The sequence below is a fragment of the Geotrypetes seraphini genome, chromosome 3 (assembly GCF_902459505.1).
Source record: "Geotrypetes seraphini chromosome 3, aGeoSer1.1, whole genome shotgun sequence".
Classification (NCBI taxonomy): Eukaryota; Metazoa; Chordata; class Amphibia; order Gymnophiona; family Dermophiidae; genus Geotrypetes; species Geotrypetes seraphini.
The window spans coordinates 78790218-78804559 of NC_047086.1; the positions used below are offsets into that span (position 1 = coordinate 78790218).

The 14342-nt window shown below is 40.0% G+C and overlaps 1 pseudogene; it reads left to right on the forward strand.

Annotated features, from left to right (window-relative positions):
• Positions 1-2144: 2144 nt before the first annotated feature.
• Positions 2145-4685, forward strand: LOC117357177 (annotated as a pseudogene).
• Positions 4686-14342: the final 9657 nt, after the last annotated feature.

The window sequence follows — 14342 nt, forward strand, 5'->3', positions numbered from 1 at the left end:
AATTATCAGACAGACCCTTAGTTTGAGTTAGAGGTGGGTTTCTGGAGCAGGGAGGTTGATATATAACAGGTCACCTAATGTTAGGTGCCAATATGCATGCTTGTGTTATACAGTACTAGCACTTACACTCATGATGGTTACAATTATGTGCATTAGTGCTAGTGGATGCTAACTTTTATTCTGTTACTATTGTGTGCAGCTTACTTAGCATGTAAATGCAAGGGATGTCCATATGGAGAAGCATACAGGCCCAGATTCTCTAACCAGCACCAAATTTTTAGATTCCGGCAGGCACCCAAACTCAGTAAAAAAAAAAAACCCAAAAACCCCCACAATTTAAACAACGTTTTTAACTGTTTCAAGGCGCCTATCGGTGCCTAAAAAATTGGCACCAAAATTGTTTGATAACCAGTTCTTAATCATGATTTAATGAGACAGAGTCAGCAGGGTTTCAGCTGAGGGAGTTCTTGTCAATTTGCTTGACTTCTTTGAAGGTGTGAATAAACATGTGGATAAAGGCGAGCCAGTTGATGTAGTGTATCTCAATTTCCAGAAGGCTTTTGACAAAGTTCCTCATGAGAGGCTCCTGAGAAAATTAAGGTGTCATGGGATAGGAGGCAATGTTCAATTGTGGATTAAGAACTGGTTATCGGACAGAAAATAGAGGGTAAGGTTGAATGGCCATTTTTCTCAATGGAGGAGGGTAAATAGTGGTGTGCTGTAGGGATCTGTGCTGGGACCGGTGCTATTTAACTTATTTATAAATGGAACTACGAGCGAGGTGATTAAATTTGTAGATGACACTAAACTGTTCAAAGTTGTTAAAATGCATGCGAACTGTGAAAAACTGCAGGAAGACCTTAGGAAATTGGAAGACTGGGCAGATGAAATCAATGTGGACAATTCAAAGTGATATACCTTGGGAAGAAAAATCCATATCATAATTATCGTATGCTAGGGACCATCCTGGGGGTCAGCGCTTAAGAAAAGGATCTGTATGTCATCGTAGACAATATGCTGAAGCCTTCTGCCCAATGTGCAGCTTCAGCCAAGAAGGCAAACAGGATGCTAGGAATTATTAGAAAAGGTGCAATTAACAAGACTAAGAATGTTATAATGCTTTTGTATTGCTCAATGGTGCTACCTAACTTTGAGTATTGCATTCAGTTCTGGTCTCCTTATCTCAAAAAAGGTATAGTGGCACTAGAAAAAGTTCATAGAAGAGCGACCAAGATGATAAAGGGGATGGCACTCCTCTCATATGAGGAAAGACTAAAAAGGTTAAGGCTCTTTAGCTTGGAAAAGAGGCAGCTAAGTGGAGATATGTTTGAAGTCTACAAAATCCTGAGTGCTATAGAACAGGTACAAGTGAATCAATTTTTTTTTTACTGCATCAGGATGTACAAGACTAGGGTCACTTGATGCAGTTACAGAGTAGTACTTTTAAAACCAATGAGGAAATATGTTTTCACTGAGAGAATAATTAAGTTCTGGAACGCATTGCCAGAGGATGTGGTAAGAGCAGTTTATATAGCTGGTTTTAAAAAAAAGGTTTGGACAAATTCCTGGAGGAAAAGTCCATAGTCTGCTGTTGAGATAGACATGGGACAGTAGCATGGAATGCTATTTGGGTTATTTGGGGTTTTGTCAGGTACTTGTGACTTGGATTGGCCTCCATGAAGACAGGATGCTGGACTAGATGGACCATTGGTCTGACCCATTAAGGCTATTCTTATGTTCTTATGAACTGGAAGTGATATGGGGAAATCTTATGATGGAGCCAAAGTATCTGTTCAATTTATTTAATATACTGCAAATATAAAATCAGGGTTAAAATCTAAGCAGTTTACAATGAATATAAATTGGGGAGTAGAAAACAATACATAAAACAAACTTCAAAACACTTTGAGGAAACTCCCCCCCCAATAAAGTTAGATTATAATAAAATTTGCATAGGGAAATTAGGGAAAGAGAAAAAAAGGCAATCATTCATTGAGCAAGGGGAGATACAGTGGGATTAGTAGATTCTTATAACATCCTTGTCACTCCTTGGTGCTTCAAGGGCTTTTTAAGGAGCAGGGAATGCTCCTTTTGCCATGCCTTGCAGCCACAGACTACAGTACTCACAAGATTTTATAGTGGTAATGGGCACCTTGGAAAAGCTTCAGATGCTGTGGGAATCAATCACTTCCAGGAAGACCAAGATGTTATATATCCCCAAGTAAGACCAGTGGTTGGTCTGCTAGTTTCCAAGGTTCTTTTTCCTCCAGTTAAACCAGCACTCACAAAATTTTATAGTAACAGTGGGCACCTTAGAAAGATGTCAGACACCATGGGAATTGATCACTTTCAGGAAGACCATGATGGAGTCGGTCCAGAAGAAGGCTATTAAAATGGTCAGTGGCCTTTATTATAAGATGTATGGGGACTGACTTAAAGATCTCAATATATATACTTTGGAGGAAAGGCAGGAAGGGGGAGATAAGATAGAGATGTTTAAATAACTATGTGGCATAAATGTGCATGATGCGAGTCTCTTTCATTTGAAAGGAAACTCTGGAATGAGAGGGCATAGGATGAAGTTAAGAGGTGATAGGCTCCGGAGTAATCTAAAGAAATACAGAAAGGGTGGTAGATACATGGAATAGTCTCTTGGTAGAGGCAGTAGAGACAAAGACAATGTCTGAATTTAAGAAAGGATGGGGCAGGCACATGGGATATCTTAGGAAAAGGAGGAGATAGTGGATGCTGTGGATGGTCAGACTGGATGGGCTATCTGGTCTTTATCTGCCATCATGTTTCTATGTTTTTTTTTGTCTCCAAGTAAGGCCAGTGATTGGTCTGCTAGTCTTCACAGTTCTCTTTCCTTCCAGTGTTCTGATTTATGATGGAGATCTTAATATAAATTTTAATGATTTGTAATATTAATTTTTGCTTGAAAACCAAAAGATAGGGGTGGTTCAGTTTCTCAGTGATAGCATTGTATATTTCATTATCTCTGCTTCATTTTCATAATCTCTGCTTCATTCCCTGAAATGGGTCTTTCATCCTCTGGGTCAGCTAGAGTTGAAGATGCTGTAGAGTCAGTATTTACAGCCTGGATGGAGAGGGATTTATTATTATTTAAGGATGAAACATAGGGCTCCTTTTACCAAGCTGCGATATCGTTTTTAGCGCAAGCTGAATTGCCCCGTGCGGTAAACCCATGCTACGCAGCTAGAACTAATGCTAGCTCAATGCGCAATATATTGAGTAATTTTAATATATAGTGTGTTTACAACAGGGATATTTTCTGTACAAAGGCTGAAAATATCTAATGGGCATATGTTTTCAGATATTTAATAGAGAATGTCTTTAATTATTTTAAATGGAATGGGCAGTGCTTTATTCTGGTTTTTTAAGTAGTTGATTGGATGCTATATTCAAAATGAATTTTATGGATTAAATGAATTGAAATGAATTTATTCATATTTTCAAAGGGGGGGATTAATATTATACAAATACTGAAATGAAATTAACTCATCTAGGGGTTTTAGGATATTTGATAAAAGTGTCTTCAAAGATTATAAATGGATTTATTATAGGGTAAATATTATCTTATGTTTATGATATATAATTCTTAAATCTTACCTTTTCTATGAGTAGTGCCATATATATATTTAATAGAGTCACGGTATTTCTTAATAGATTGTGGGAATGAGATTAATTGATAGTTCTATTTATTGTAACAGAATATTACAGATATGAATTGAGCAAATTTATTTACTGTATGATTTAGAAATGTGAAGAGTTGGGAAATGAGATTACTTGATAGTTTTCTTCTGTTTATGGTAAAATGATATTTCAGAAATGATCTAGGTAATCTCAATTACTGTATGATTTATAATTATGGGGTTTGGGAATATAATTATTATAAAGTACATGTTGGATTGGGAAGGAATGTAGGTCATTGGGGTGGACTTGGAGGCTGTTAATCCAATGCTTCCATCCAAGTTTTCATATTATTCATATTATTATATATTATTATTATTATTTCATATTATTTTAAGGGAGGGGATTCGTGATCTAGAAAGAGGTGTTGAAATCTGCATTGCAACTCCTAGACGACTGATAGACTTTTTAGAAGCTGGAAAGACCAATCTTAGAAAATGTACATACCTTGTGCTCGATGAAGCTGATAGAATGCTTGATATGTGTTTTGAACCTCAAATAAGAAAAATTGTGGACCAAATCAGACCTGATAGACAGACATTGATGTGGAGTGCAACATGGCCCAAAGAAGTGAGACAGCTACCTGAAGGCTTTTTAAAGGATTATGTTCACATCAACATTGGCGCATTAGAGCTGAGTGCAAATCACAATATTCTTCAGATTGTGGATGTATGCCAGGATGGTGAGAAGGATGATAAGCTGCTTCGATTAATGGAAGAAATTATGAGCGAAAAAGAAAACAAAACCATTGTCTTTTTAGAAACCAAACTGCGATGTGACGATTTTACACGACGGATGAGAAGAGATGGGTGGCCAGCCATGGGCATCATGGAGACAAGAGTCAGCAGGATATGGGAGGGAATAGGGGTTTTTATGGATTTGGGTCCTGGATGTGTGTGAAAATATTATACAGATATTTGGATAATTGGAATTTGAGGGTTCATTTATTAACATGTATTAATCGAATAAAATGACTTTAAAAATGTATTACCAATATTTACTTCATACAGGAGACACATTTATTGGCATGCAAAGCTGTTAAATTGGAAGGGGGTGGTGGATAAAACATTGGGGTTTTTTTGCACCTGCAATAGGTAAGAAGGCAGGTGTAAGAAGGCTATCCTGGCCAATAGGAGGTTTTCTGCTACATTTGATAACTTTCGGGCAGATCCCTTGGGTAGATGGCTCAAGGTTGATATGAGTTCAGGAAATGATACCCTGACGCTTCTTAATATTTATGCCTCTAACTCGAATCAGGCTGATTTCTTTAAGAAACTATAACAGTTAATTCTGTCACTGGCTACGACAAATTTAGTCGTGGCTGGAGGCTTCAATGCTGTCATGGATCCCATAATGGATAAACAGCCTAATAAGCAATTAAAATCATTAGGATTGGACAATCTTGCTCATACATGTGGATTAAAGGATATTTGGTGGATTTTTCATTTTAATGCTCGTGAATTTTCATTTTGTTCCCATGTTCATAAATCATTTTCAAGAATTGATTATTTTTTTGGTTCAGATCATTTAATTCAACAGGTTACAAAAGACAGCATAGATCCAATTATTTTACTGGATCATGCTGGAATTTGGATAGTATACCAGTTTACTGAAGAAGATTCTAATAGACCTGCTTGGAGGTTTAATAATACTCTGCTTGCGGACTCAAACTTTCTTGAGGAAATTCAAATAAAAATGAATGAGTATTTTTAACTCAACACCTCAGAGAAATCTCTTTGGAAACTATATGGGATGCTTTCAAAGCTATAATGAGAGGGCAAATAATTTCATATTCGGCGCATATTAGGAAACTGCTAAAATCAGAATTTTCCAATCTGGAACAAACTATTTTGACTTTAGAGTCACAATTGGCCTCAAAAATGGAAAAAGATACTTTGAATGCCCTGATGAAAGCTAAATATAAATATAATGAGATTTCCTCACAATTGGCTAGGAAAGATTTGTTTTCTCAGCAGGCTCTGTATTATGGAAATTAGAATAAAGCAGGTAGATCATTGGCTAACTATCTTAAGGCTAAAAAAAGAAAAGTAAAGATTGTGGCCATTAAAGATGAGAAAGGTAAAATTCATACCCACATTGGAAATGTTTTTAAACAATTTTTGGATTATTATAAAGCTTTATATTCTTCTGAGCTTTATTCAAATAAAGAAATTGAAGAAAAAAATTTTTTAAACTTAATTAATGGGCCAAAAGTTCTAGAGTATATAAAAGGAAATCTTGAAGTGCCTATATCATTTAAGGAACTCCAGACAGCATTGAGGTCTCTCAGAGTTGGATCTACTCCGGGTAGTGATGGATTCACTGTGGAGTCTTTCAAATCTTTTCAAAATATACTATTACCTCATCTTTTAAATTTATATCAATCACAACTTATTAAGGGTTGTATATCAGGTACTATGGCGGAAGCGTTAACCATTGTTTTGCCAAAGCCAAAAAGAGATCCCATGTTGGTTTCAAACTACATGCCTATTTCTTTAATTAATGTGAATGGGAAAATCCTGGACAAATTATTGGCTTTAAGATTAGCCAAGGTTCTTCCTTATATGATTGGTATGCACCAAACAGGTTTACTTGCTCAAAGACATTCTGCAACCAATACCAGATTGGCACTTCATATGCTCAATTTAGCAAAAACAATAGAGGATCCAGCCTTTTCTGTCTCTTTGGATGCAGAGAAGGTCTTTGATCGTGTAGAATGGACTTTCATGTATCAAGCATTGGATTGGTTTGGAATAGGATCTGGATTTATTCAAATGATTTAAACCTTGTATAGTTCCCCTTTTGCCAGATTATATATTAATAATACATTCTGAGAGCGTTTTTGTCTGGAGAGGGGAGTTAGACTAGGATGTCCCTTATCTCCTTTGCTTTTTGATATTGTTTTGGAACCCTTGTGGTTGGCCATTCAGCAGGCAAAGGAGATACAGGGAATTCCATATGCAGGTCGAGATTATAAGGTTTCGGCCTATGCAGATGATACTTTGCTTCATTTGAAGAATCCTGAATCTACCAACCCACATTTACTGGAATTAATTTATCAATTTGGCAAATTTTCTGGTTACAAAATAAATTGGAGCAAATCAGAGGTTCTTCCATTAAATGTGCATTGTGTGAAAGGTTTATTTGACCCATTCCCATTCCTTTGGAAGGAAGAGGGTATAAAATATTTGGATATCATGATTCAAAAATCATTGGAAGATACAATTAACGGAATTTGTTAAATCTGATTAATTGTATAAGCCCTTAATTCCTACATGACTCTCACATACATCCAGGGAAGGGGGGGGGGGAATATATTTTGTATTATTATTTGAGTGGATGTAAGTGCTGTTCAATATATTACTTGTTTGTAAAATTTTTGCACTTTGTACTCAAATTGAAAATCAATAAAGAATTACAAAAAAAAGAAAGAGAAAAGTCTTCAGATATAAAAGTGGTCATGTTTCTGACACAAATGTTGTCCTCCCTTGTATTAACCCTTAGCATCACCAGACTTTGTGCCCTTTGCATCATACAACCCTACAGTAGAAGCCCCCAGCATCAACCAACACACTCCTAGCAGAAGCAGACCCCTCTATGGAGACCACCATGTGCAGGCACAAGCCTCACATTTGGCAGCCTTTTCCATATCCTTCCCTGGAGCCCAAGCACCCCTACCCACTATGTCTAAGGGGGAGGTGGGGAACTATGCTCACTTGCTCCCATATTGTGGTTGCCAGAATCTAAAATGGACACCAACACCTCTAGAAGCAATTAGCATGATATTATCACTAAAGGTCAGGCTTTCAAATATGGAATTATACCTATATATGGAAGCCTGATTCCTAGCAGTAATATTAAAGTAGTGCTGCTAGACATTTTGGTGGCCCTTCTGGATTCTGGCAACCATAAAGAAGGAGTGAATAGGCATCTGGATGTTCTACTGCAAAAGTGTATTCTCTATGTGAAATAGGGAATGCATGTCTGTATTATGGTCCTACTGAGAACACTTTCTTTCTCCACCTTCCTCATGCCCTCTTGCTATTTGTACATAATGAGTTTCCAAACATCTGAATGGCCGATCTTTGAAATGGCATTTAAATGTTTGGACCTCTCCATATAGATATGTGGATGCTGCTAAGTAAGCAGAAGAAACAGAAGAACAAAATCTCTCCGTGAATGAGACGCCAGCAACAGAAGAAATGGAGTAGACAGAGAACCAACAGAAACTTGGAAACAATCACCAGCCAGCCTTTATTGGACAACGCTGTGACAAAAGCATAAATGACTTGACACAAGTCATATTTTAGCTAACAGGCCTGCATCAAGGGTCAAATTAAATAAAAATAACAGAATAAGCACATGTAAAAACTACTAATACATACATCTATAATATTTACATATAGAAACTGCTAATAAACAATGTAAGATGAACATTTATGCTTTAAAACAATATTTAAACTGCAACTACTACTACTATTTATTATTTTTATACTAGTACCAGACATATGCAACACTGTACAGAGTCACAAAGACAGTCCCTACTCAAAAGAACTTATAATCTAAACAGACAAACAGGATGTCATGGATATAATTAAGGGGAACAGTTAATCTGCTGGCTTGGTTGGAGGGCAGTGGGGAGTAGGGTATTTAAACAATAAAATGCAAAAGTAAAGTAAAATATCAAATAAATTCATGAAGAGGTAATAAAATGATATAATAAGATAACAAAATAAAAACCAAAAACTAAAATAGCAAGGGGACCAAGGAACATCTACTAAAAATATATATTATATATTAGACCTGGATCACCTGGGCACTGTCTTTACAGTGAGGAGGAGGGGGCGGCACTGGAACCTCTCCTCCTCTCTCCCCCCCCCCCCCCCACATACCTCTTTAAATGTGTGTCGGCGTGAGCAATACCTTCCACCTGCTGCTCGTGCCGGTGTTTGTTCCTTTCTGATATCACATCCTGGTCCCACAACCAGGAAGTGGCATCAGAAGGAAGCCGACACTGGTGTGAAAATCAAGTAGAAGATGCTGGACGAGCCGGTGAACATTTAAAGAGGTATGCAGGAGGGGCAGAGAGGAGGAGAGATGCTGGTGCCTCCTGCGAAGATGGCGGCCCCTCCCCCCTTCCTATGCCAGTGCTCCTGGCCGATTCTACCTCTAGAATTTGCTGATAGAGTGTAGAAGACAAGACCCTTAAGAGCAACATGAACTGTGAGTTTGCTTATTTCTTTGCTTTTAAGTTTGTATTAAAGAAGTTTACTTAAGGAATGCAGAATCCAGTCTGATAATATTATAAGTTCAATGAATTTAAGCTGCTCACAATCCTCAGAGCCAGAGTGAGAGATCAGAAAAAGTGGTTTGTGCATTGTACTATTACACATGAAGGAGCCTTTTTATTTATTTATTTACAATTATTTATAACCCGCCTATCCACAAATCTAAGCGGGATACAATAAAAACATACAAATTCATTTAAAAAAAAAACCCAGTACAAACAATTACAAAACAGGAGAAAGCAAAACACAAGCAACTCTAACTCACATAGTCCCATGGCTAGCACAAAAAAAGCGCTCAAACAAAACAGGTTTCACCCCCTTTCTAAACTGACAAAGCATGTTCGATTGGCGCAATGGCAAAGGCATTTCAAAGCGCCGGGCCCTGCACAGAAAACATAGATTTACGGTTCCCAATTTTGAAGCATGTTCAATAAGGCATGCTACGGCATTTTGTGCCAACTGCAATGTAAGCAAAACACATTTAGGCAAACCCAAATAAATGATAGGTTGTCTAAGTCTGAGGTTGGACATTTTGGGCAAGACGTCCACAAACCATTAGAAAAAATGTCTGTATTCAAATCTGCTAGACATCTATCTTTTATTTTTGAAAATGACCTATGCATAAGTTTTGGTCCTTAGAATGTCTATCTTTTATGGCCATTTTCAAAAATAAAAACGTCCACATGAAAAAAGCACAAAAGCAAGATTTGTAGATGTACCCAACTACCTTGTCTGATTGCGGCAGGGGAATCCCCATCAGCTGAGCCAGTTTCAGGCATTCCTGCCAGCTCAGCTGATGGGGATTCCCCATGCTAGGATCAGCTGAACTGTGTAGGGAGATTTCTGGTAGGGAGAGTCCTTGCACTACACGCTACCCCCAATATCTTTCTATACCCCTGAAAGCACTGGCAAACCAACCCCCTCCCTCCACACACACACACACACACACATCACTCGATACCTCTGACCGCACTGGAAACATCCCCCACATCTCCTGAAACCCCCGACAGCACTGGAACACCCTCCTTACATCACCTAACACTCCTGTACCTTGCGCTGCAAAATCGTCAGGAGGGAAGCCCACTCCATCCTGCCTAAAGGGCCGCGGCATTCAGGTCTTTATTGCCCATCATCTACTATGTTACTATTGTGACCAGCCAGGTATTCTCCCTGCCAAGGTCCCAGTTAGGGCAGGGGGAAAAGTGAAAATGAAAACCAGGAAGGGAAATTCCAAGGTCCCTCCGGTTCCTCAGTCAGACAATATCTCCTTGGACCACCAGAGGGAGCCTGAGTTGACTGAGGAAGAATTAGGTGATCTTTACCCAAGTCGCCACCGGGGGAGCCCAAGAGGCCCCTGGAACACTGCTGACTCAGACAGAGTAGGGCTGCACCTAAGGTATTTAAACCAGCAGTGGAGAGCAGACAGGCAGGCCGGTTAGGGAGAAGGTTTAGGCCTTGTCTCCCTGAGGTACTCCCTGGGCCAAGCAGGTGCACTAACCCTACACCGATGGAAGTGGAGGAGTCGGGACCAGCTGAGGAGCTGTCTTTGTTGGAGGCTGAGCTGCCCATGGAATGCCAAGAGAGTTTTCCTGAAGGGGATACCAATTTTCCTGAGGCCATGCAGGTTGACTGGGCCTCAAGCTGCAAGCAGTGAGTTGTTGGTTTTGTTTTCTTAAAGTAACTGTTTGCTTGCTTGTTTTTTTGTTGATATTTTGACAAAGCTAAGAGTGTCATTTTGGGGAGAGGTTTTGCTAACACCCAGGGAGGGAATTTTGGCAGCAATTTGTTGTGCTTTTTGCCTTGCAAAACCTGTGACACTCTCCTGTACCTGGCAGGGATATTTTAGGCTGCCAGAGGCTTTCACTTTGAGCACTATAGTTGGAGCACAAGTGCCCTTAACTGTACATAATTTTTGTGAAACGGCTTGCTTGAGAGCAGGCAGTGCTAGCTCTGAGGAGAGCTGGACCTCAGGTGTAGCTGGGACTAAAATTAATTCTGACAAAGTTTTAGACTTTATTTTTGGTGCTGTTTATTTTCCTTATTCCTTTTGCTTTAGTGCTGTTTTGGGAATTCTGACCAGTTTACAAGCTGTAATAATGAACTACTTCCCTCATGAAGGAATGAGTAAAGTTGAATCATTTACCAATGAACTTTGATTGTGGGATCTTTGATTTTTGATTCCTGCCTAAGAACAGTTCAGTCCTGCAGGGTGACTCCATTTCGGGTCACACGCTGGTGTGCTATTCTGGTGTAACCACTGGGAGTGCTATAGAGCCCTGGTCTCAGCTACAGTGGGCTACACTATGAATGACAGGCTTTCTCCCTCCCAATGCATCTTGGGAGGGGCCTAAGGCCTGATTGGATCAACATTGCATCGCAATGTGGGCTTCCCTCCTGCTGGGGGTATTGCCAGTACTATTGGGGATGTTGAAGGATGTTGGGGGGAAGGGTGTAGTGCTGGGGGCTCTCTGTGGAGGGGACTGGGGGATTTTTGCCTGTGAGGGAAGAAGAGAAGAATCTCCCTGCCAGTTCAGCCGATCCTGGCAGGGGGAATCCCCATCAGCTGAGCCGGCAGGGAACCCCAAAACTGGCTCAGCTGATGGGGATTCATCATCTCCGATCAGCTGATGGCAAGCCCTCAATATGCTGTTTTCCCCCCATCTCTGGGAGGTGGGAGGAGTTCAGTGACCACTGGGGGAGTAAGGGGAGATCATGCCTTAATCCCTCCAGTGCTCTTCTGGTCAGTTTGGGTAGCCTTGAAGTACTTAGATGAAATTAACACAAGGTCTTAATGCTGGCGTCTACATTCCCTCTAGGAAAACTTTGATCATCATTGCAGTACATCCAAGTTCAAGCCCACCTCATTCTCACCCATAACACACCTCCCAATATGCCCCTTTGAGCTCTGGATGCACAGCAGCTTAGAAGTGCTGTTGCACATCCAGAAAACTGGTTTTGATTATCGGTACTTGGATAGCACTGATATTAGGACATCCATGTGATGATTTAGGCAGGTTTTTGGACTTTTGATTATGCCCCCCATATATTTTTGACCATATTTAGTGGAGATATTCCTGGTAATAAGGCTAGGATAGGGAAAACAAGAATGAACATAGTGCATTGCCAAAAACAGAAAACTATTACTGTTGGGGGATTCCATCATCAGAGGCATTAACCTTGGAACACAGGGCGAGGAGACCAAAATAGTGAAATGTCTTCCAGGATCCTCAGCTACCAGGAGTTCCAGGCAAATACTAACTATAATTAAGGAAGAAATTAAGGATTTTAACACTGATGTTGTTATCCATCTGGGAACAAATGACCTGGCCAACAACTCCACACTTACAGCACAGAAAGCTTTTCGGGAGCTTGGTGAGGGTGTGAAACCTTTTGTAAAGACTTTAGCTTTTTCTGAAATACTGCCTGCATATGGAAAAGGAGAGCAAAGAGTGAAAAACACAGAGGACTTTAATAGATGGCTCAGAGCCTGGTGTCATCAAGAAGGTACATAGGAGGATGGGAAAATACATGGAAGGACAAGAAGCTATATTGCACTGATGGGCTACATATTACTACAGCAGGAAAAAGAAACCTTGCAGAGAAATTTAGACAATATTTTTCTAGGCATTTAAACTAGAAGGTGGGGGTGGTGTATGTACGAAGGACAATTATAGAGACCACCCCCGGCAAAAGAAAAGATGTGATAGTAGTAAAGGCTGCAACATAAGCAATATCAGCAACTCATTTCTTAGTATTACAACGGAAAGTGAAACGACACAAAAATCCATACGAAAAAGGAGATTATCGCTGAAAAATAGCTGGAAAGCGATGACCACAAATGCTCGCAGTCTAAGCAACAAAGTTCATGATCTGCAAGCCCTGATATTAGAGGCAGATCTAGATATTGTTGCTATCACAGAGACATGGTTCAGTGAATCACATGGATGGGATGCAAACATACCGGGATATAATCTTTTTAGGAAGGACAGAGATGGTCATAAAGGTGGAGGAGTAGCTCTCTATGTAAAGATCAATATCCAAGCGACCGAAATGCAAGGGACCTGGGGAGAGGAAGAAGCGATATGGATTGCTCTGAAAAGAGAAGATGGAACTTCTATCTACGTGGGTGTAGTCTACAGACCTCCGACTCAATCGCAGCAAATTGATAAGGATCTGATTGTGGATATCCAAAAGTTTGGAAGGAAAGAGGAGGTTCTGCTGTTGGGAGATTTCAACCTGCCGGATGCGGACTGGAATGTTCCGTCTGCGGAATCGGAAAGAAGTAGGGAGATTGTGGATGCCTTTCAAGAGGCTCTGCTCAGACAAATGGTGACTGAACCCACAAGGGAAAAAGCGATATTGGATCTGGTCCTCACAAATGGAGAGAGTATCTCTAATGTTCGAGTGGGTGCTCACCTGGGTAGTAGCGATCATCAAACGGTTTGGTTTGATATAACGGCTAAAGTGGAGAGCGGCCGCATGATACTTAAAGTCCTATATTTCAAACGTACGGACTTTAATGCAATGGGAAAGTACCTGAAGAAAGAGCTGTTAGGATGGGAGGACATAAGAGAAGTGGAAAGACAGTGGTCTAAGCTGAAAGGAGCGATAAAAATGGCTACGGACCTTTATGTGAAGAAAATCAATAAAAACAAGAGAAAAAGGAAGCCGATATGGTTCTCCAACCTAGTGGCTGAGAAAATAAAGGCGAAAGAGTTGGCGTTCATGAAATATAAAAAAAACCCAAGAAGAGGAGAGCAGAAAGGACTACAGGGTGAAACTGAAAGAAGCCAAGAGAGAGATACGTTTGGCGAAGGCACAGGCGGAAGAACAAATGGCTAAAAATGTAAAAAAGGGAGATAAAAATGTTTTCAGATATATTAGTGAAAGGAGGAAGATAAAAAATGGAATTGCTAGGCTAAAAGATGCTGGGAACAAATATGTGGAGAGTGATGAGGAGAAAGCAAATGTGCTAAACAAATACTTCTGTTCTGTGTTCACAGAAGAAAATCCTGGAGAAGGACCGAGATTGTCTGGCAAAGTTACACGAGAAAAATGGAGTAGATTCTGCGCCGTTCACGGAGGAGGGTGTTTATGAGCAACTTGAAAAACTGAAGGTGGACAAAGCGATGGGATCAGACGGGATCCATCCCAGGATACTAAGGGAGCTCAGAGAGGTTCTGGCGAGTCCTATTAAAGACTTGTTCAACAAATCTCTGGAGACGGGAGTGATTCCTGGGGATTGGAGGAGAGCGGATGTGGTCCCTATTCATAAAAGTGGTCACAGGGATGAAGCAGGAAACTACAGGCCGGTGAGCCTCACTTCAGTTGTTGGAAAAATAA